Consider the following 22,206-nt stretch of genomic DNA (forward strand, 5'->3'; position numbering starts at 1 on the left):
GAAAAGACTTAATGAAACACTTTAAATGGAATATGATAAAGTTATTAAACAATAAAACAGTAAGATAGAAAGCTTTATTTTTGTGATTAAATGAATTAACGAGTCATCATTTTCAGAAAGTAGTTTGCTCCTAAGGAGAGTCTTTGGGAAATAAAATGATAAACAATAGAAATTTAAGCTAGAAAAGGTAATTGAACTGCTCCAAAGCTTCCAGTTGTTCTGGGACAAAGAAAGATTTAGAATAAAAATTCAAAAGAACAGCAATCACCATCCTTTAAGGTACAATTCTTCTCTACCTTTACTTTAATTTAAAAGCTGAGAGGGAAAAAAAGTTGTCCACAGTAGCATGACTGGTGAAATACTTGCCAACATTTTCAGACATCTTTGGCCCAAGGGTCAAAGACTCCTTGGGTAAACATGGCACCAACTATCCACCCTGCCATCACATCACATCCAACATGAAGCTTATCTCACCTCTTTTCTCACTTATTCTCTTTGAGAATCTTGTGAAAAACTGTGCACACAAAACAGAAAGTCTGCGGGAGAATAAAACTCATAAAACTCATCTCACCAGTCAGTATATCACCAGTCTTGGGTGGGTAGTGACAACAATATCAAGTGGCAAGAGGTGGGCTTTAACTTGAGTATTAGGAAGAATTTCTTCATGGAGAAGATGTTCAGGCATGGAAGACGCAGCCCATGGAAGTGGTAGATTCCTTATCTCTGGAGGTATTTAAAGATATGGAGACGTGGCACTAAGGAACATAATTTAATGACTCGGTTGGGCAGGTTGATAGTTGAACTTGATGATCTGGAAAGCCATCTTCCAACCTAGATTAGTCTATGATTCTTTCTGCTTCTGTCCTGAGGCATGGCTGTGTTAGGATGATAGTAATGCAGAGCTAAATGTCTGTGTTGACTCTGCCAAACTAGAGCAATGTGCCATTAAGGTTTAAATCCATGAACTTGTGACAAAATCGCATGGCTGCTGTCTCACTGAAATGACAACCAATGGGTTGCAGTCACCCTGAGTGGAAATTTTATCCTGTTTTTTTTTCTTCTTTCTTCCTGTTGGAACCAACTGCAATTTCAAAACAGGAAGTGCTAATTTGTGGCCTAAGTATGCAAAAATGGATACCATCACAAACACATCGTTGCCCATTATCACGAAATTGTAATAAGGCAACTGGTCAAAAAAAAGGCCAGCAGGTATATGTCAGAGAAGAAGACAGAAAGCAGTTTATTTGCTTCAGTACTAATTCTGAGGTAGCAATGGGTAGCAAAACCTAAATGTATTTGCATTTGCATTTATAGGATGGATATTTGCATTTATAGGTGAAATGTTCACTGCCTATAACAGAGCACGACAGTTCACTTTTTAAGCATTTATCTGTTCATCCAAACTCTAATTTAAATGGAAATATTTTTACAGGTCATATGTCTGCCTTTTGACTGTAAGGCTAGGAACAATAATTTCTTGAAGTTTTCTAGATTACTCCTGAAAAAACATTAATTCCTTAAAGAACAAGGAAAATATTAGCTAGACTGACCCAGCACAGAAGTCTTGTTTCTTAACTGTTCCTAAAGTAAACAAGATAGAACATTACATATGTATGCAGCACTTTAAATTGCATTTCTTTTTTTCTAATTCTGGTATGTACTATCAACTAATAATGCACATCCCTGTTCATTAGTGTTCTGCAGTGGGGTCACATTGGAAAGACCTCTTCATTACTCATGCACTGCTTGTCAGCACACAGACTGGAGCAAGATTACTAATACAGCTGTCTAATTTTACTGAGAATATTGATGTAAAATCCTGCTCAGCCACTGTCTGTGCAACCAGAAGCCAGTCCGATAGAGAAAAAAAAACCTTGCATTTGCGTTTGGAACATCATGTGCAATAATGAGGAGAGGATGTGAGTGATTTCTCTTGACATATTTGTAACCTGCAATGTTAGTCCAAAACCTTTATTTCACATGTAACCATATTTAATTCTGAAAACTAAAATTCCACTAAGGGAAAGGTACGTTACTCACTTTGTAGAAGAGGAATAAAAAAAAAAAAGGGGGAAGAAAATATGAAAAGCTGTACATTCTAGTCAATTTTCTTATACCACTTTCAAAACTTAAGACAGAGCTCTGGCTTTGTGTTAATTTACACTAGCAGAAGTTCTGTCCCCTGGCTTATCATTTGGTCTGGCATAAAAAAAGTTGTTTTTTTTTTAAATGGTTTTTACAACATAAAAGACTACTGCCAAACATTAATTAGGATGATATTTAGCATTGCATATGAACATTCTCGTTCATTCTAGTTGTTTTCTGCTGCTTCTAAATGAGCCAACAAAAAGCCCCCAGTATCCAAGCAATTTTCTCACCTACCATGGGTATCTTCCTAATTAGGCAGATGGTGATAAAGTACAGAGTGGAATAAACTATGGAGAAAATAAAATGCAAATGATCTAATTACACTGTCTGTCATCAGGATTATTTCTTGTTCCCTCTGAATTCAGTGTTCTATACAGTTGAGGTTAAAGCAAACACAGGGATTTCTGTTCTTTCTCAAGGGAAGCAGAGTCCTAACAACTCTGGTAGAGAACCGCACCATTCCTGAATTAGACTTTTACATGTCAGCACCACCCGGTTCATTGTGCTGCCTTGCAATGTATTTTGAAATTACTTCAAGAAGTATACCAATGGGTACTATGATATAAAAGTTGTACAGAATCACAGAATATCCCAAGTTGGAAGATACCCTCAAGGATCACAGAGTGCAACCCTTGACTCCACACAGGACCTTCCAAAATCCAAAGCCAATATCTGAGAGCGCTGTCCAAACACTCCCTGAGCTCCGGCACTGAGGCCGTGCCCACTGCCCCTGCCCTGGGCAGGCTGTTCCATGCCCACCGCCCTGTGGTGCAGACCCTTTCCCTCACCCCCAGCTGCCCCTCCCCTGACGCAGCTCCACACTGCTGTAATTCGAAACTTCTGAAGTAAAATTTTTATGTCCCTTTTCTGAAGATGCAGGGGCAAAACTCTCTAACTTATTTTTCATTCCTCCTGTGATTCTGAAAATAAAATTAACATCTGTCATAGATGGAGATGAAATCTTTTCCTTTTTGCTTTTGAATGGTGAAATAGAAATATATCTGAATGTAAAAAATAAAATCTCCATTTTAGTTTGAGTCATTGTTGGAAGAATGATGTTTGACACTGAATTTAAAGCAGATTTAAAACAAAAATATCAAATACTATAACTGGAAGGTGGTATTTAAGTATACCTAACTTGAATATAATGAGTCCTAAGGAATTAGGGAAAGAGAGAAAGAGAACAAGACGCCAAATGCATTTGCAAAACTTAAATGGATTAATGAAATGACAAAGATAAACAAATCTACACATCTGGCTAAACAGTATTTCAAAGAAAATATTTTTCCAAGTTTAATTGGTTTACCTGATGCAGCTTTCTGCACACATTTTGGAAAAGCCCCTGTCTCCTTGCGGTGGGTTCACCCTGATAGACAGTTCGACTCCAACAGAGTGACTTTGTCACTCCACCACTCAATAGAACAGGAGGACAAAATGGGATGAAGAAAGACTTTGGGTTGAGATGAGGACAGGGTGATCACTCAGCAATTACTGCCACAGGAAAATAGACTCAGCATAAGGGAGATTAATGTAATTCCTTGCTTACTGCCAATAGACAAGTGCAGTGAGATCTAAAATAAAAGCAAATTCAAACTCCAACCACCTTCTCCTCAGCCACCCTTCCCTACCTCCTCCCCTGGGCACTGCAGAGGAATGGGGTTTGTGGTCTCTCCATAATGCTTCATCTCTGTCACTTCTCCATGGTCACTCTGCCGCTGCTCCAGGTGGCTTCCTCCCACAGGACACAGTCTTTCCTAAACTGACCCTGCATGAGCTTCCCACAGGCCACAGCGCTCCCAGCACTGCTGCAAAACAACTTCGTCCCACAGGGCCTACCCTTCAGGCACTGCTCCAGCACAGCCCCATGGGCGGCAGCTCCCCCAGCCCTCCTGGCCCACCGTGGGTTCCTCTCCATGGGCTGCAGCTCCAGCCTGGGCTGCTCCTGCAGGGGTATCCATTGGCTGTGCCTCCTTCAGCCTTCATCCACTGCTGCACAGTGGGCTCCTCCATGGCTGCACGTGAAGATGTGCTCCATATGGTGCCCTTGGTCTGCAGGGGACAACCTGCTCCTCCATGGGACCCTCCTGGGTCGCAGGGAACTGCTGCTTTGTGCCTGGAGCACCTCCTGCTCTCCACCTGCACTGACGCTGGGGGCTGCAGGGTCGCTTCTCTCCCATCTCTCACCCCTCTCTCCCAGCTGCAGTTGGACAGAACTGATTCCCTCCCTCTAATCCACTCTCCCAGAGGCGCACCCAGCATCGCGCTCGGCTCAGCTCTGTGGGTCTCTGTGGGAGCAGCTGCAGCTGCTCTTTGACATGGGGCACTGCTGGGCACTGCTCAGAGAGCCACCCCCACTGCCATCCCTACTAACAAAGTCTCACCATGTAAACTCTGTACTCCTTCCCACTTATCCGATAGCTCAAAGAAGGAAGCACGCTGTAGGGCATGAATATGACACTATCTCAGTTTCAGGATACATGACCTCAGAAAGGAATCAGGCAAAAACATGAAAGATTGAAAAAGTTGTGGAATAAGATGGCATGGCATGGACATAAACGTAGGCTCCAGATGTCACTACACTCTGCCAGAAGTTGCACAGATCACTCAGGAATGATCACCCACAGGCCGTTTTCTTCTCTAACTATTCTCCAGTAGCAACTGATGAAGGCAAGATGATGGTTAGATGGACTTCATTCCAGCTTGCACAACTGCTTGTACGCTGCAATGCTAAGTATGTTGCCTTTGTACTTCCCTGCTTACTTGTGGCAGTGAATCCATCTGCTTTTTGCTCTTTTCATATCTTGACTAAAGATACTACATTAACAACAGATTTCTCACATCTCAGCATCTGTCAGCCCTTTCCTTTTAACCATTTTGTACTTCCCTGTCTCACTTGTTCTTGCGCAGATGAAATTCACTTTAAAAAAAAACAACATCCCTTTTCCACCTTTTTGTCTTGATGGTATTTTTTTCTAGTTGGAGCTATGTTTTTACTTGATTATAGATCCCGTTCCAAAAAACAAACTTTGGATGTAGAAAGTACTTTTCAAAATGAAACCCGAAGTACTGAGAACCAACACTTGCTAAAAGAAAAGAGACAAAGCACAATGTACATTCAGACGAAGGCCAATGAACTCAGTATAATTACCCCCATGTAAAGCCATTTTCATTGGGAAAATAAATGAATTTAATCTGAGACAGAGGAGTCTAAAATAAAATCCCAGTGTTGCTGTGTTTTGCTGTTGTAGCCTTTTTTTTCCTCCTTAATATTCAATACTGAGGAACCTACCCCCTGCAATGAGGCAGAATTTTAATGTGCCAAGACTGTAAGTGCAGTTCCGGTGATGAATAATTTGAATTATGTTCTGGGGTTGCAAGGCATCAGAACTCCTCTAAGATTTTTTGTTAGTGAAAAGTAATAAAATAGAGAGGAAATTGGGCTGACACAATTCCGGAACTACAGAAATGCAGATTCTTTCAATAAGAGCAGCTGACAGACATGTGCTCTTATCAGTCTTTGACAGGTGCATTTAGGTTTACGGTGGTTATTGCTCTCAGACCTATTAACCTCCTCAGAGCCCAGATTTTGCCTTCTACATTTGACATTTTTAGGGCAAGTAAAGTGAAATTTGAAAGCACATTAGTTTTCACATCCCTAATCTTCCTGCCACATCCAAAACTCTCTTCATGGAATAAAATATTTTTTTTATGTTATCTGTTACGCATAACGAAGCAGACTATGCATGCAAGAATGGCAAAAGACCTGTAGTGTCATGTATTTCCCCTATTAGTAGTTTCCTCTGCAGGCTACTTTTTTTTTTGGAGCTCCAGAGAACCACAGTAGGGAACGATAGACTTGGAAAAATGTGAATTAAGGGGCAATTTCACTGCAAAAAGGAAGAAAAGATAGCAGCATGGGTTTTATTATTTTTTGACCTTCTATCTTCCTGACCTTAAAAAGTACAGTTTTCAGCTACCAGCTGAGAAAATATCTTTTCCTTTACCATCGCTAGAATCAAAAGCTGAGAAGATGAAAAACAACTCTTGGTATTATCTTTGCACCACTGGATGATATCCTTGAGTCGTACCTCAGCATTGCCTGTTGTCTTCAGTGGGACCTTTACAGCAACTGTATGTTACTGTGGGTGGCAAAGAGCTCCACAGCTGCTGCAACAACATTCAGAAATGGAACACCAAGGCTTCTTCTCTCCAAAGGTTTGGATATGTAGGATGGTACATTCTTGGTCAAGATTCAAAGCAGGGAAGCTTGTAAAAGATTTGAGAAGATCTTCTGGTATGCAGCTAAAGTCTCTAACTACTCCTAGTTTTGAAGCTAGCTTCCTAATTTCCATTTAACACACATCTGTATTTCTTTCATGGTGCCTCAGAGTACAGTGCAGTTGCTTTGACTACTAGAGAGAAAAGCAGCTCAGTCAGAAGAAACCAAGGAAAACTCACTGTGAGCAATTACTTTGCTGCCATTTTGGGAAGGGTCACAGCAAACATCTTTTTCATTATTTCCTTGAATAGATAGAGTATTGTCACCATGCCATCCTGCCACATGGTATTTTTGCAACAGTCAGTAGTGCTAATAGCGCAGGCTGACTGCAAAACCGTGGTTTTGTTTCCTGACAACAGTTTGTGGGATGCAAAATAACCACGCCAGTCTTACAGTGAAAACCAACCACTCCAGCACCATTATGTCTGAAATGTTTTGTAGGTCTGTAGCGGACCTAGTGGAACACCATGTCCCTCCCTTCTTCCTATGGTAGCTTGCATATGTACTTTATTACCTATTGAGGCAAATGGGCTGTTAGCTAAGTAGAATAGAGCTATTAATGGGTTCTGTTAAAATATAATGCTTCATTAACAGAGCTCTCAAAGAAATCAACAACTTCAAAACTCCCATAATCAATCCAATTTAATCTGATATATGCTCTGTCAAATTGCATTTCAAAAGGCTTTTATAATACCAAAATTTAGTTATCTAGTAGCAGCATTAGCAATGTTAATTTTCTAATCAGAACGCAAAATCATTAATTATCCATGACTTCCTTAAGTAAAAGAAGCTGCAGTTCCTAATCAGTTACCCGACAGATCCTTTGATGTTTATGAGCAGAAAGGGTATGTTCTTCTCTGGTTATACCTGTGAGGTATATCATTAGTGCTGGCACGTGCACCGAGCACATAATTACCCCACAGAGCTTAAGCCTGTCCCATTTCACATCTCATGCCATCATTTACACCTTCATAAAGTCAACACTGACCACCGTAAGCAGCATCCTCCAAGTCTTCCCAGGTGGCCATGCTCAGAGATCAGTCCCTCCCATCACACAGCTGCCTCCAAAGACATTGGTTTGCCATTGTAACTAGTCTGTTCTTATGTTTGCATAATATTGCACAAGGAGTCTGTAAATGCACAGGGATTGGCAGTAGCCCTGAAATAAGAATCGTAACACTGGATCTGGTGAGGGGCCCACCTATCTCCAGCAGTGGCCTGAAGTGTGTATTTCTCCTGAATACCCTCCCAGCACACAACTACTTAGAGCTCATAGGACTTTCCAAGTCTGATGTGGCTTGGTGTCATGGATCTTTTTTCCAAGCACACAGCTAACCTCTACTTCAACTTGTGCAAACTTTCTGGATCCACAGTTATCTTCCGAAAAGGGTCCCATAGGTCCCCCATCTATCAGGTAAAATTCTAGCTGCTTGTTTGTTTTGAACTTGATATACACAAGCATTGTTGGGGAAACATAGCAAAGATATAAAAAAAATAAAATCTTGGAACAATTACATCAGTAGTTCCAAAAATTTTGAAAGTTTATCCACCCTCTGGTAGAGAAAATTAGTAATTTATTTACACCATTGTTTGTAAAAATCCAACATGTTCATAATTTTTCCTTAACACGCTTCCTTATTATTATTATACAAACTAGTACCACAAGAGACCTTTCAAGGATTTCTTAAAAGGTCATCTAATCCCTTTTATCCCTGCAAAGAAACACAGAGATTGGCAGAGATGTAATTAACCACACAGTGGAGCACCCGTGGATATGAATGAGAAGGTTAACAGAGGCAATTTTTTTTTTTTCCAGAAAGTCTTTTCAGGCAAGGATTAATGTTTACACTACGTATAAAACTAAAATTAAAAACAGAATGATAAAACAATATCACAGCATCTGTTCTTACCCTTTACAATTGAGGAATTATTTTTGCTGGGGATAAGTGTACTCCATGTTGCAGGAAATATCATCTTAAACTTGACGATAAACTGACAAGCAATTGTACACCATACACTAAAACTAAATGACAGCTTTAATGATACTGGGAAAAATGAAACATATTGCTAAGGCTATAAACTTATTCATGACAACACTATAACACAAAAAGATGAAAATATGCATAAATTTCTGTTTATTTGTACACTAGTAATAGATTGTCTAGTAGTGTTTATTGGCTCTTTAAAAAAACTCCTATTTTTCTGTCAGAGCACTTTCAGAATATAAAGACATCCATAAAACATAACCACCGTGAGTTCCTTATACCAATCTCTATGTATGTAAATGGCTCTAAAGTTGTGCTCCCTCTGACAAGAAGCTGATCAGAGAATTTAGTTCCTTCCAGTTTTTCTGGCAACTGGTTCCTTGGCCCCAAGCAAAGATCTCGCTTTTCTGTCCACATTTGTAAAATATTTCTGCTTTAGCCTGAAGAACATGAAATGCATCGAATTCTTTGTTCAGCTAAGTATTTAGAAGTATGCTTAACTTTAGACATACATGTAATTGCAATGTCTTTAAGTTGAATTCCTTTTTGTGAAAAAAACATTTACACAAACAATACTGTCCATATCCTACTTTTAATGGAGAATCGTTAAATGAATCATAGAATCATAGAATGGCTTGGGTTGAAAGAGACCTTAAAGATCACCAGATTCCAATCCCCTGCATGGGCTGGTTGCCCCCCACCAGTTCAGTCTGGCCAGGGCCCCATCCAACCTGGCCTTGAGCACCTCAAGGGCGCCACAGCTCTCTGGGCACCTGTGCCAGTGCCTCACCACCCTCTGAGTAAAATCAGAGAAAAAAAAAATCACTGGATGGATCATAAAGCAATATCTCTTTTCACTTACATCCTAACTGTCCACTGCATTAACTTTTCATTGACATTTACTAAAACAACAGATTGTTGCTGATGAGAATGTCTAGAGAAAAGGAACTTTCTGTCTTTGATTAAACTGTTGAAAACTGAACAGTGTTAATACTGTTATTTTGCCATTTGTGCACCTAGGAAATGCTACTGAACATAAGGCACATAAAGTTGGGCAGCAAATTTTTCTGAAGCTTCCAGCTGTCTTAGAAGCTATAAAATACAGGGGCTTCAGTTGATTCTTTTTATTTTACAAACTGAAATTGAACGGGAAGTCAATGGTTAAAGTCCTTTCACAAAATTATTGATTCCATAATTGGCCAAGCCTCCATATGGGCTCTCACAGAAACCTTTCTGGCTTTTTTTCTCCAGACAAAATAAATAGGCTTTACAGACACTGGCAGAATTGAGTCAAACTGAGTCCTTCTCTTATGAGAAGTGAACAACCATATCTCCCATTAGCCTTCCTGCTGCTACTGTGTCCTCAACACACTATTGCCAAAAGATAGGTCCCAAACATCTTGTTGGTAGAAAATAGCCCAGATCACTACTGCTCTCTCTGGCAGCAGCCACGGGGAGTTCTCCCTGCAGCCACTTGCTGGTGAACTTTGCCTGGCAGCAGTAAACTCCACCAGGGAGCCTCTTGGCCAACCCCTGGTCCAGATGGTCCAAGACCACCACACTGAGGAGCACTGCAACCCGTATCCACCACGAGGCCTGTACACAACTAGCATGTTCTATTAAATGGCATTTTCATCTCAAGTGCCCTAAGACACACCTATATGAGATCAAAATGATGCTATGCACAAACAGAGAATTCCAATTTTCTGTCTTTCACTCCATCTTTCACTTAAATTTATCATTCAAAGAACGAACATATATAGTGCGCAGGTGCCGTTTATTCACCTTTAGGTTAAAAGCTTTTCCAGTTGGAATAATTATCTCTAATTACTTAAAATTAGGTACTCATCATTTTCTTTTAGCTGATTACTCCTCTAAAGCCAGGCTGATGGTTAGACAACAGTGCATTCTGCTACCTAGACAAGTTATAGTAAGTATGCATTAGGTTACGTATACATTACCTTTTCTCAGGTGCTACATTTAATTTAGCCTGAAAAATAATTGTGATTATACGTTAATAAGGGAAAGACTGACTGAAAAGATCACTACCTAAATATGTCTTTATGTCATTAAATCAATGACAGATCAACTATCTTACACAAACTGATAAACATTGCCTGAAATATTTATCATGAAGTCAATAAAACTTATTACATATATTCAAGAGCAAGTGGAAAGGACATAGTTAAGAAATATTTTACTCAATATATGCAAAATTTGAATGAGGACTGCTGGAGAAATATTTACTACAGAATGCAGGGCTGCTCTTTTTCATTTCGTGTTCAGCAGTCCACACTGCATTTAAAGCTCACTTTCAGAATTCACATCACACTGCTGATGGATGTACATTTGTCCTATTTCTGGCTCCTCTTCCTGGAACAACTTTGAGAGTTCACACAAATAGCTGCAGCAAAGCAAAATGGAGGAAAGAAAAATTCCACACATTCTGTTCCAGTATCTATTATCTAAGCACCAACTTCAATTTTCTTAGCCTGCCTTGTCTAACTCCTATTAGTGAATTATAAATACACGTGATAATTACACCGTGGTATTTACAGTCCTCACCATGCAGCACACAACATGTGATGCAAAGCTGTCACTCAGTGTTAAAAACAAGGTAAGCAGCTCTCTAAGTCTTCTGGCAGCACTTCAAGAAGTCTTGCTAGAAACACGTAGCAGACATGCTCTAAAAATGCAACCATAGCGTATTAACCCCAAAGACTGAAATAAAACCACCACATAATTTTAAGGCATTCAAACAAGCACTAGCCATTTGGCTTGTTAGAAGGCCTGAGAGTTTTGCAGTTACTTATTATCACCTTGATGTTTATTGTTGTGCTATTAATGACAGTGCTCGCTGCAGCATGCCTGAAATTGGTAACTGGTGTCTGCAAGCTATTACCTCTGTCTGAGAATGCCTGATGCCCCTGCAAGCCCTGTTGCCCAGCTCTTTCCCAGCCAGGATAGCCACAAACAGTCACCAGACATCACTTCTTCCTAACCCCAAGCCCCTGGCAGCTTTGTCCACATGCACTCATAATAGGTTTCCTTCTTTCTTTTTACCTTAGTCACAAATTAAAACAATAGCAGTTGACTACTTCACCCTTTCCCCTTATGACAAAGTCTTCTGATGTTACAGGTTTACAGCTGAAGTTGTTTCTTGGTCCTTAAGATAATAATGTTTAACTTTCATATTATTTCAATGAAAACATGAGCCCAGTCTCAGGAAGGCTCTACTTTCCTTTCTTCATATGGAGGAATACAGAAGAAACCCAGTTATCATTTCCCACTCCTGTCCAGGAAATACCATATCACCTTGCCCACTTCTGTTCCACATCATCATCCCCATCCCTGGGTACCAGAACAACATCACACTTCCACCAGGTATCTATAGGAGTATGGAAAATACCAATGGGTGGTATGACCAGAAAAAGTATTAATCCCTGGTACCAATCATGATTGAGCAGTGCCATTAGCAAGTTCCTTCTTGCAATACTGCAGCAGGTTTGTTGAGATGTGGCTCCATTCACCTCCAGCTCCCCATCCTCTTTTCTCCATTGTACCCTCATTACTGCCTCAGAACCAACAGACCTTCTCTGACCTCCCCGAGTGCAGAGCAGGGGGGATAGAGCAGGTTGCTCAAAATCCCCCTCATCCTGCAGAACAGGGCAGAGGCAACTCACAAAATGCTTCTGCATGTCCCTGAAGTGCAGAAAACAATAATTAAGTGGAAAAAGTTAAACAGAATCTCTAAAATGCAGTTGTATATGATAGGTAGCTGCTCTGGGCTAATTTTCACTTTGGTTTTATGTCTCTGCAAATTCTGAAAATTTTCTAAAGTCTCTGAAATTTCCTTGGCTGCCATACAGTGTGAGGGAAAGCAAAGCCCTCAGCCAGAACTTTGCCCCAGGAATTTCCATTATTTTGTTCTCGCACAAGGTGCTCTGAATAAGCAAAAGGAAGAGCATCATCACAGAGTTATTATTTCTGTCATAAATTTTAAAAACTACCTACATGGATAACTGTAAGTCAAAGTCCTTCAGGGACTGCCATAAATCCAAAAATTGTCTGACTGATAGATTTAGTATTTGGATCAATGAATTAGCTGAAAGAAGTATGAAAATGCATGCACAGAGGGGCAGCTGTTTGTTAGCCACACGCATTTACACAGGCTTTTGGGCAACAGTTTCAACCAGAAGTGAACAATAACTCTGTCCAAGTAAATTAACTCCCATTCATGCTTCCTCTGTGCTATCAGATTTTCCACGCCACGATGTGAGATGGATCAATCTCCTTAAGCATCATCCTGCAAAGTGTCTCCTGAATGTTCACAATTAAATATCATAAAGCCCAAATGGAGAGTTTAAAGGAGCTGAAGATCCTTGGAACAGGCTACCCAGAGAGGTTGTGGATGCCCCGTCCCTGAAGGTGTTCAAGGCTAGATTGGATGAGGCCCTGGGCAGCCTGGTCTAGTATTAAATGGGGAGGTTGGTGGCCCTGCATGTGGCAGGTGGGTTGGAGATTCATGATCCTTGAGGTCCCTTCCAACCCTGTGGTTCCATGATTCTGTGATTCTGTGGGTTTTATATTGGGTTGAAACTGGCTGTGCTGGGAGCTACGATTACACATATATATAATACATATTTGATATTTTGGAAATTCTGAGCCATTCTGTGCTTTCTGGAAGTCAAGCATCAAGCTACATCAGTTAACTGAGGTGACAAACACAACTGATTCAGTCACTCACGTAATTGAGGCAGGAGACAGCGTACTGCGTTGTCCTTATATTCCTTATATCCAATCCTCTCTTCTCTTTTCATTTGAAACCATTTCTCCTCATCCTGTCATTCTCCCCTTGTCCTATCAAATGGGCACATATATCTCATGCAGGTGTGCTCCCTCTGAACTGAAGATGCTTTTTAATGTTCTCCTGCCTCACACAGGAAAAACCTTTCCCCGTGCTGCTGAATCCTCTCATTCAAATTCTCCCCAATTATTTGTGCAGTCAATAGTTCGTGGGTGGGAATGGGAAGGTGGAGTGCCCACCTGACTGCAACACAGCCAAGGAAGCAAGGAGCTGAGGCCATGGAAAGCAGTTTCTCAAAGGGATGCTGCTGGGAGGGAACAGCCACACCTTTTCAAAGGGGCAACATTATGCTAGATCTCATTTTCCTCTCACAGACTCTGTAAGTGCAAGGATCCACAATTGTTATTATTATCCTATTACTGTAATTGCTCAAAGGATTTTCTACCAGTCTCTCATTTAACATAGTATGTGAAAAGCTGACAAAGGAAATGTGATTAAGGTGTGAAGCTCTGGTGCCTGGCAGCTCTACTGAAGTGCAAAAGATTCTGATCATAACCAGTAACTGAAAGAATGATGGGCTTCCTGGGGCTTTTATCAGGAAATAAAAGTACAGGAGTCCTTCCACACCTGTCAGAAACTCAGAGAAGAATGGCAGAAAGCAATCCAATTCATCTGTATAAACTGCCTTTTGTGGTACAACTCTGCCACTCCCTTCTTCCATTCACTCCCTTAAAATATTAAAGCATTAGCCATGACGGAGTCTACGACAGGCTGAGGACAGCAAAGCAGAGATGGAAGCTGGCACAATTTTTCTGAGGTTTTCTAAGGATGTAATTCCTTTCTTGTTCTCAACCAAGAAACTGCTGCTCTCTGCTCTGTCCCTTCCCTCCCCTTCCCTGCAGCAGTTAAGCTGACAGCTATCTGCAATCAATACAGACCATGCCAAAGCCGCAGCGTTGCGGGGCAGAAGGGGAGCAGGGCAGCAGGATGCTGAATGCCTGCGGTTCCCTCCAGCTGTGTGCAGCTGGAAGTGCCGTGCCCACCACTGCCACTGCGGGCCGCTCCTGGCAGGCAGCTCCTGCTGCACCGTCAGGACTGGGGCACTGCACAGGGGGAGGATGGCAGATGCAGAAGCACAGTTTTCTCTCTCTGAGCAGTAATTTTAGTCTTATGCTCTTCCACATCTATTGACTCCTATTGTACTCTACTGGGCTTGCTGGTCGAATCGTTACATCTCTCCCCATACTACATTTTCAGCTTAGCATAACATCTGTCCAGTTTCAAGTTCCTCAAAGCCATCTCAGCTTGCACCAGCTGCAACCCCTAGCTCACAAGCACCAGCAGTACATTCCTGCTCCATTTCTTAAAGCCATGAGCTATGCTGCACATCAGCCCTTCCTCTCAGCACTCACCAGAAAACTTATTCCCCAACATAGAACAAATGCACGGTCCCCACTTCATCTTGAACTCCTTTTCCCACCTTAGAAACTGAGGACAAACAGAAACTTCAGCTACATGGCCTCAAATAGGCTGATTCCCAGTCCCAGGCAATGTGCCACCCTGGTGTCCATGAGAGTCCCTGAAGCACAGGGACAAAGCCATCCCTTCTCATGACGGACTGCCTGGACAAACCACACCGCCTGCATGCTGTCCATGTGCATTCCATCAACTGTGCGTGTTATTCAGAATCATCAAAGACAGCTATGGGAGCACTTCTTGTATTCCTTTACTCAGGCTTTGGCTCCCTGCAAATACTCTTCTCCATTAAATCTCATTCATCATCATATTTGTGTTCAGGCTGCCATCTCCTCCGACACACAAAGGAGATGAAATCAGGGACTTCCAAAGCGAAATTCATATGTTCGGTATCTGAAACTAACAGCCTGAATCCTCCAGGTGAAAGCAGTAATAGATTTGTGTACTCTATGGCTCAAAGAAAGTGAATTATGTGAAACACACATGACCATTAAGTTGTATTGGTTGCTAGACAAGCCTTTGCATACAAATCATAGGAACTAGTGTGAATTCATTGCCAAAAACATATTTAAGGATCACTGAACCTACATACCATCTTTACATTCTTTCTGCTTCAAGCCACGCTCCAGCTGTGGGGTTAAGAGATATTCTTTGCTACCCACATTTGTGTCCACTGGACATGTATCCATTTTCAAGGGAGCATGAGAATGGCCCCAGTAATTCCCCAAGTGTCTTGCAGGGCCATGGATCTTGCTGCCAACATGTCCCATACTGCCCCTGTGCTCCCGCATTACTGACTGCAGTCCTTCTCTAAATCAGAGATCAATCACAAGTGAGAAACTTTTTTTCTGGTTGCCTGTTCTGTGTGACTCCTGCACACCACACAGATAAAGACACTGATATGTGATGTATGCTGTGCTGATGGCATGACAGTTTACCTGTGCTTCTTCCAGACTTTAATTCAGTACAAGATTTTTTTTTTTTTTTGAAGTTGGGTACTCAGCCAGAAAAGAATTATGGATTTGACAAAGAAATTAATTGAGAATGCCTGATTAATATCTCATAACTCAGAGTGGGTGATCAAAATGGCCCCATTTAGCCTTAAAACACAATAAACTGAATGCTATTACATGCTACCCACTCTCCATTTATTTTGGTGAGCTCCTTTGCTTTTTCTTCTTTGAGGCACTGATACTCGCAGCCATCAGACAACAGTTCATCCTCCAGACTGCTTTCACATCTTTTCTGTATCATCTGTAAGGACTTGTAATGTGGATCACTTCCCATATGGCACCACTTCTGATCTGCTAGCCACTTTCATGAAGCATATGTAACCTCACAACAGATGCATATATGTGTCCTCCCAATACACCCATGTCCTCTTATGCTCTTTTTCTTGGACATTTGCTTATGCCTCCACATACCACTTCCCATTCTTCTTATCTACATAAATACAGAATCACGGAACTGTTGGGGTTGGAATGGACCTCCAAAGAACATCAAGTCCAACCGCCCTGCCAAAGCAGGCTCCAAAGTAATCATAATAATACATAATAATGCATCACTTGAAGTTTTACCTTGTTGCTTTTACCACTCAAGAGAAGCACAGAACAGGGATACCGACAGAACAAAAATGGCTTTGGAAAGAAAACACCCTGCAGAGCACTGTGCTGGAGGCACTGCAACCAGCAGGATGCAGAGCAGTGTTACCTGGCTGTGCATACAACCCCAGGAGCCAGCTCCCTCCCTGCCCGGGCTTCCTGCCTGGAGTAGAAGGGAGAGATTGGGAAAAACTCCTGAGTCAGGCAAGAGCACATGACTATTGATTTCCAAAGCAAATTATCCTCCCAGCTGCAGTGTTTTTGAAAAGTCCTTTCCTAAACACTCTTCTCAGTTTAAATGGGTGGAAAGAACCAATCCCAGTAGAAGAAAACTTGGAGGAAATCACTAATAAACAGCCTTACAGAACTCTGCTGAGACTGTGGCTCTCTAAAGCTTTGTTCCTTTCTCCCTATCAATGTAAAAGGCTTTAAAAAAAAAGTGCTAAGTGTACTGATATACAGATGTCCTCTTTTTATTTTTAATATCAGAGATTTTTACTCCTGAATTTTACATGAATGTATCTGTGCTTAATAAACAGTTTTTCACTTGCACTCTATGTAGTTTTCCAGAGCTGACCACAGCACTGTCCAGATCTGTAGCTCACATTAACTCATAGCGTGAAATACTGGTACATCAGGAACACTGAAGCAGAACAGTAATGGTAATAATCTGCATTTTGTACTCTCTTTGCTCTAGAAGAATTTTTTCACTCTCCCCTGCCTCTACCTTGAATATGTATTACATGAATCATTTTATCCACTAAGGAAACAGGTCTGACCCCGACACCGAAAAAAGAGGCCACGTGAAATGTTTAACCATAGGAAATGAAGTGTAACACAAGGCTGTGAAATAAATTAACAAGAACAGAATATTTTGCATTGTAATTCCTAATTATTTTGCGTAGCATTTTTAATATTAATACATACACTGCCTTTTACTGCAAAGTGCGAAATTTAAATTCAAAAGATTTCAAGACAGAGTAGAGGTCTCAATTCTTTTCATCAATTAACTTGCACTACCTGTGAGCTTTTCTAAAACACCTGTTTGATGGATATTCATTGGGAAAGTCAATTGTAAGAACAGGTGACATTCACATAAAAATGAAGTTCAAATTTTATGAGCTTAAGAGACTACTATGCAAACACACCATAAAATCAAGTGGAAGATGTGCATGCAGAAATGGCATAGAATCTACCTCAGAGAAGGTCTGTGAGTGAGAAACTGAGGGATTCTTATGAATAGTAAAATACGATGTATTTTAGTATGAATCTTCACAATGTGTTAAAGCCTTTCCCTATCAAGAATGTAACGAATGAACACTGCAACTGCTTTTTGCCTCCCTTGAGCTCTACTTGTATTTTCAGAAATAAAGTAAGTGCAGAAATAAAGTAAGCTGCGGTGGACAACAGCTCACACTGTCCATGACTTTAGAATATCAAAAGGTACTGCACAAGACTATTTTTTCAGGAGCAATGGCTGCATGTAAGTACAACACTGAAATAGCCTGTGGAACACAAGAAAACAGCCCAATTGACGTTCTTTTTAAATTGGCAACTGCACAGCAGAGGTCCAATTCCTAAACATATATATATTTTTAAAAATAACATGAGTTAAGCAATTTAATACTCAATAAAACTGAGAAATGAGAGAAAAGTATGAAAACCCATTCATCTTGCAAACAAGCTGACCCTACTGTCCCTTCCAGCCTGCAATCCCAGTGCAGGTAAAGCCCCTACTTAACTCAGCAACAGCTCTGCCTGGAGAAAGAGCTGTGGGACAAGGGTCAATATTTGAGCAGGATTTTGCTCATGTCAGTGCAGTTGGCTAGCACCCAGCAAGAACAGCAGCTTGTGAACACAGGTCTTCCCCTTTGATTCCCACAGAAAGCCTATCCATAATCTGAGGAATGTTGTGAAGAAAATGGTCTGTCTCTTCACATCACACAGCCAATATAAATACGGTGTGTATGTCACACTCTGGACCCACCTGACCATAAGGAACCAGAGATCCAATAAACAGCTGTGCTCACCCAAACAAGTCAGGCAGGGTCATGGGAAAGAAAAGAGGGAAGAAACAAAATCCTCACAAAGAAGTAACACTACTGAAACAAGGCACCTGACTCATGCTTTATCACGCAGAAAAGGACAGATTTTCTTAAGTGCTTAGTAATAAGCAGTTCCCATTGTGAAGAAGGGTGCTGCTCGGAAATAGTAGAACAAGCTCTGCATGCCAAAAGGTGAGGAAACCTCTCTTTTTTAACTTGGTTGTCTGAAAACATACAGCTCAGATATATAGAATTATTAAGGATTCATATTAACATTGTTATAACTTAGCAAGATCTTTAAAAAAATTAATAAAATAGGTAAGAACCATTATAACCATGGAATACATTGTCCACTTGGGCTTTGTGTCCCACCACATAACTCAGATATTGGTACACCCACCAAAGTTGCAGGATTTCCTACCCAGGCCAATCTAGACAATTTTGTGCTGCGCTAGTCCAAAATCATTGCCTCAAGCCAACTGTACGGAGAAGTGGAAATCCAGACAGGAGACCAAATTTTCCTTTTAATTACACTTGTCCAATTTATGACTTTCTTCACGTGTGCACTGGCACAAATGTCACCCCTTTTAAATCAGTCACGTATTAAGAAGTAAGACCTATAAGAAAAGATTATGTACGGCCCAACGTATTTAAATTGAAATAACCACACCCGTTCACAACCTGAATTTGCACAATTCATGGCAGGATGTAAAATGGTTAAGAAATCAAAGCAGATGGCTTCCTCTCTTGTGATCAAGCAAGTCTTAAAACAGTCAAGATCTAAAAATGAAATGCATAAGCTATTTTGACTAGCATACAAACTTAGATTGCAATGATAAAGCTAAAGTTAATCCATTTAATTTACTTTTGTAAAGGTGCTTTGTCTTAGACAAAAAACACCGCACTGCACTGTGTTGGCTGCTGCAGGAGGAATGAAGTAGCACAATCTTTGTCATTAATACCATGAAAGGAAGATGAAATTAGTTCTGTAGCTTCTAATAAAGCTTTTGAGTTTACAGTTTTAGCCAGTCCAGTACAATGCTAAGACAAAAGCCTTATTTCATGTCAGAGAAATGCATGTTCTGAATTTTCACTGAAGAAATCTGACTATATTTCACCAAAGGCCCATCTTTTATTTTCCCAACAATGACCTTGAAAATTAAATCCAGACTCTGATGGATTGGAGCTACTGATGGTTGGTTTTCTCTCTGCCATACAGCTATTGTACAAGGATCGCATTTAGAGCTATGAAACTCTTTGAATGCAGATCTCCCAGGTACACATGCACAAAATCCTTCATATATTAAATGACATATAAGTACACACATAGTCTCTGATTCTATCAGCAAGTTCAAATAACAGAATTTTAAGAGAAATCACTTTCGAGAATTGTGGTTTACTTTGAGACTAATTCCATACATTAAAGAAAAACACTTCAAATGTTGTGGATTGCTTTTTGCTGTTGTTGTTGTTATGTAATCACTCCTATTTCAGAACAATAAGATTTAATCCAGTTCCCTTTTTGTAGGCAACTAGCATACTGTTTGATTTTGCTGTTCCAACCTGAGCTCATGGTATCCCTTTATGGTAACTTTCAAAACTCTGAACTGCATCCTTGGGAATGCTGTACTACTCTTGACAGCAAAAGAGCAGTTTGGGGACTGTGCAGCTCAGAGAACAGGCACACAAGGATTTCATCAGTATCCACAAATACTAGAAGCCAGGGTGCAAAGAGGACAGAGCCAGACTGCTCAATGGTGCCCAGTGCCAGGACAGGAAGCAGTGGGCACAAAGTAGCACACGGGAGGTTCTCTCTCAACACCAGGAGCACTGCTGTGGAGGCTCCTTGGGGACCTTTCAAAGGCACCTGGACGTGGCCCTGGGCACCCTGCTCTGGGTGTCCCTGCTGGAGCAGGGCTTGGGCCAGGGGGACACAGATGTCCCTTCCCAGCTCAGCTATCATGTAATTCTCTGATTCTGTGAAAATGCCTTTAAACTCTATCAAAATTCACTTTCTAAATAAAAACCATCACAGTATAAATGACACTGATTATTAAGCTAAAGGTACACACTTATTGCTAAAGTGAACTGTAATTATTAAAGTAGAATTAATTATCAAATTTAGTAAAAATCTTCTCAAAATCAAAGCTGAAACTGCTCTAAGTGAAATGACACAGTCATGATATAAAAGCAATGCTACATCTGAGCCTATTTCCTCAGCTTCCTGGATGCCTCGGCAGATGGTACCACCTTCGCTCTCACAGCCGACATCGCAAGGCCAGGGATGGACTCATGGAGAGAGGCTCCTGTCTGCCCTTGGGGATGACTCCAAACTTGGTGGAGCTCAACCAGAAACTGCATTCTGGTGAGGTAGAGTCAGACCCACTAGTTTCAGGTCCCCAACCCGCCCTTGATCTGGTGGGCATTAAAGTCAAAGAAACTGTTGGAAAGAGAGTGAAGTTATTCCAAGATACAATTTTTTTTAATTCCAGTAGGCTTTTTTTTTTTTTCTTTCCCGATCTAAGTGACATGTAGCAAACTCTGCTGTTCAATACTATCTACTGGGATTACAATTTGGGGGAAGAGATAAAAATTTGGTGAGAAATGAATTGTGTGCAAGATGAAGAGTGTTTGATTTGCCCCAAGTTACATGCATTAGGGATATGTTCATTTCAGTACACACATGAAGTTAAACTGACTCAAAAGGAAAAGCTGTAGTTTTAACATGAGGTACTGATGAAACTCTTGAACCAAGACCTCTTCTTTCCCATTTAGCCTAATCATGTACAAGAACTGCAAGACTGGTTATACATGAAAGATTTTTGAAACAAATATTTCAAGTGAGTATATGTACGTGTATTCCAGAATGACTTCTCCAGGAAAGAAAATCAGAGCATGGCTTGTGCATGTGTTTTCACAAACCAAATGGATTGGGTGGACTTTATTAATAATGATTTCATAGTCTGTGGAATATAATACTGTAGCAAATATCACAGTGCACCATGCTGTACAGAGCGCACGTAGTTTTGACTGTCATATTTTTGCTCATGCACAGAGGAACAACTTCAGCTATGTTTTAAAGAGCTTGTTTGCAGAACGGAGAAGATATGGTAACCTGGGCAGCAAGGTGCCCTGCTAAGCTTTACATTCCATAATGAAGCTCCCAGTGTTGCCTTCTCATGTACTGTGATCTGAACTGAAACCAAGGTAGCTATACATGTTTTGTAACTAAGTGTCACAGTGTAGTGTGTTTTTAATGATGAAAGCTAGCCACAAAAATCAGAGGTCTTGGAGTCAAAGGCTTAAGAAAAACAAGATCACTCTGAAAAACAGTATGACCAGATGTGGAACAGGTGTGACTTCTTCATGAAAAAAAAATGAACAAAGTTTGGCTCAGAATCTGCACTGCAATTTGGAGTGCAAAGACTATGGGTAACCAGAATGCCTCATCCACAATGGGCAGAGAAAACATTTCTTCTTTCTTTTCTCCTTCAAGGCCCTTCAAAGTCAACAACTATGCACTATATACCATGATGGATGCTGAGATAAATGCAGCGATTACTAATTTGTTAAAACAGGAAGAATGTGAGATACAAATCTTCACTAGAGGAGGTTCAGACTGAATATTAAGAGAAATTTCTTTATCATAAGAGGGATTAAACACTGAAACAGGCTTCCTAGAGCTGTAGTTGGTGCTTCATGCCTTTCAGAAGCATTTGGGCAATCACAGAATCACAGAATCACAGAATTGTAGGGGTTGGAAGGGACCTCTAGAGATCATCGAGACCAACCCCCCTGCCAAAGCAGGTTCCCTACACCAGGTCGCACAGGTAGGCGTCCAGGCGAGACTTGAATATCTCCAGAG

The sequence above is a fragment of the Meleagris gallopavo genome, chromosome 1 (genome assembly GCF_000146605.3).
Source record: "Meleagris gallopavo isolate NT-WF06-2002-E0010 breed Aviagen turkey brand Nicholas breeding stock chromosome 1, Turkey_5.1, whole genome shotgun sequence".
Taxonomy (NCBI): Eukaryota; Metazoa; Chordata; class Aves; order Galliformes; family Phasianidae; genus Meleagris; species Meleagris gallopavo.